Source organism: Gavialis gangeticus, unplaced genomic scaffold, assembly GCF_001723915.1.
Source record: "Gavialis gangeticus isolate Ggan-Ray unplaced genomic scaffold, GavGan_comp1, whole genome shotgun sequence".
Classification (NCBI taxonomy): domain Eukaryota; kingdom Metazoa; phylum Chordata; order Crocodylia; family Gavialidae; genus Gavialis; species Gavialis gangeticus.
In genome coordinates, this window is record NW_017729025.1 from 84,861,284 (window position 1) to 84,864,488 (window position 3,205).

Here is a 3,205-nt window from a genome sequence, read left to right on the forward strand (position 1 = left end):
TTAAACCTCCCCCCCCCCCCACACACGCACCTTCCCGGCTAAATACAACCAATTTACCCAACTTCCCAAATCAGAAATGAAGGCTTGTGCTGATCACTGGACAGGCATGGCCACGTGATGGCAACTGCAGGAATGACCCATGAAAAACTGATAGTTACCCAGAGCAATTCTCTGGGATCTCCTAGAGAGGAAGAGATAAACCCTAGTGATGGCTGCCCTGATTGCAACAGGTTCCTAAGAGAGCTTTGCATAGACAGAAAGGCAAGGGAAGAAAGCCTGTGGGCATAGTAAGAGGAAGTAGGAATCAAAGGATTAATGAAGGTGAACTCACAGGAGCCCCTTATATTCTTCTCATATCCCTCCTAGTTTCTCCCGGGGGGGGGGGGGGGTTGTTTGTTTTTTGTTTTTTTCTCCAGTCTGCCCCAGCACTCCCATTCTCTCTTTCTCCTTTCAGTCCTTCCACTGCATTTCTTATCTCTCAGCCCACCTATCACTTCCCTCCCGTAGGTGATATTTTTTAATGCTGATTCCTCTTCATCCCCAGTGCCCAGGCACCCCAGATAGAGAGAGGGGAAGCAAGCAGACTCCTGAAATTTGGTCCAACTCTTGAGCATATGACAGAAAAAAAAAAAAGAAGAAGAAGATATTTCTAGCTCTGCCAAGTGCCAGTTGGGACACACGTAGATGTGAGGAGAAAACACACACACGTATGAACACAAACATTGCCTTGCTCCTTCACAACCACAAACAAGAGCATGTGAAATGACTCAGTTAAAAAGACAATGAGGCAACATAGGCAAGAGCATTGCTACTACTGGACAGGGACACATGTTGGTGAATTCACTGCACTCAGAAATTCCCCTCCCCTCCCTGGCTGATTGATGACCACTATTATAAAATTAAAGCTGTTCCACACTCTAGGGGCATGGGAAGGACAAACAGAGGCATTTTAGATGGGATAACAACAGATCCTGTGGTTGGAGGTAGAGAGGAGTGTTTGGGCTATCAATTATTTGCTTGATTTCTCTGATAGAAATGAGGCAGAGTTGTGAGCTGCTAATTAGGTTCAGTGAACTGGCTCCATCCCTTGAAATAATAGCTGGGTCCCAGCAATCTTATATCAATTGTGAGTTTAATGGTGGGAAAATATAGAAACTGTCCCAGCCCCCTAAAACAGTAAATGCTGATAGAAAAGGTAAGAAGAGGGAAATAGAATTTATCCATGGCGTATGGTAAAAAGAGAAAAAAAAAGTGTTGAGATCACATCCGGTAGACAAGAAAAGTGTTAAACCAGAGATCAGCCAACCAAAATTAATACACCAAAAGTTAGGCTTGACTGACAAAATGAAATTATATGAAACTGGGAAGGACTGTGAACATGTGGGAGGACAAGAGTGCAGTTTTGGGACGACAGGAGTGCAGTTCATGACAGACTTGCAGATAAAAGACACAATTGGATCTAATGCATCATCCACACAATCTGGCTTTCTGTCATGAGACGTGCACAGCAGGAAGCACGATTGTAGGATTGCACATTAGATTCAGTTGCTCCTTATTGCCCTGCAATGGCAAGCAGCAGGCTCCCACAGATAGAAGCCCCCTTTGCTGAATGGGCTTCCAGCTGTGGGGGCCACATGGAGCCAGGTCTGAGAGCCCCTCAACTGAAGAAGCAACTATACACTTGTGTGGATTACATGAACACATTGGTTGTGGGTCCATTTCCTTAATCAATTTCATCCTCAGGTAGCCTTTTTCTCAAAGCAAATCGGCTCCCCTGACACCTAGTGGCAAAGTACTTACAGAACCTGTAAGTGTCTACTTATGGCAATCAGCTTTGGAGAACTGGTTGTATTTCCTCCTTATGGGTCATGTTTACATATGAGTTTAACTACAGAGTTGGCTAATTAGTTGCCGAGTAAAGCGTTACCATCTACATGTGCGATAGTATGATGCCACAGTAAGATAATTGGAGACAGTACTCTCATACCAGGTTAATTTAATGCAGTTAAACGCACATTTAGATGCTGACCAGAGGCATAAATTGCATGTAGTCAGCCCAGCCAGCAGACTCCTGCCTACCACCTAGCCACATGGCTCTGCACCTTCAGCACCCACATACCCCAGCCAGCCCTGCTGCCACCTGGAGCCTGGGGCTGACACCTGTATCCTCTGTCAGCCTGGGCCTGCTGGCCCCAGCTCAAATTGCTGCTGTGCCAGGTGTGTGTGTGAACACTGCACCTAGGAGTAGTTTACCCCACCTCAAACTGCTCCAGAATTTATTGCACATGTGGATGCACCCACTGGACATGTATCTACCTGATACGTTTACTACCTGATATAGACTTATAACAACAGGAGGCAACTATTAGTTCCCATAGTAATAGATGTAACCCAGGTGGTACTACAAGAGGTACCCTCTCTCCAATTGAAGAGATCAAAGCAGGTGAACAAGCGCTGTGGGAGGGGAAGGACTCTCCTCCCCCTATAGAGCAGAGCCAGACCACTAAAGGGGACTTAACCATACGCCTTTTATGGAGAGAAAAGTACTGGGAACATAACCAGTATAAACTAGGGGGTATAGGGGACACAACAATGCCCCAAGGGGGCAGGATTCAACAAAGGTTAGACGCTTACAATTATACACATATTCATTCAGTTGACAAAAGACAGGGTTAACAAAATATAAGACACAAAACAGCAGAACAAACAATACTGGTTGGTGAAATATAAAAGGCACAAAATACAAGATGTCAAACAAGGAATATAGGTACCTGTAGGGGGAGAACACAATGACCCCTTTTCCATTGCAACAAGAATTTCTCCCTGTTACTTCACGCACCCCCAGTCACACCAGCTGGGACTTGAACTCAGATCTCCCACATAGCAGACAGGCAGAAACTCTGCTATACAGCCACCAGTACTGGTACAGTGCTAAGCTGCTAGGGGTGTTAGCCTTCCCAGAACACCAGTTCCATGTCAAGCTACCTGGCCTCTTATTGGAAGAGCTTGAAGCTGGGAACCTCTCAGGTCACTGCTCAGATCCTTGCTGGAGCTGGGGAGCCTCTCCTGCTGGCTGCAGCCTCTCATAAGGGATTCTGGAGCCTAGCGGGGAACCTTTCCTGCTGGCTGCATGCCACGCTGCTGAGATTCCAACTGCTGCCTGCAGGTCCCATTCCTTCTGGGCTCTTCTGGGCAACTGCTCTAG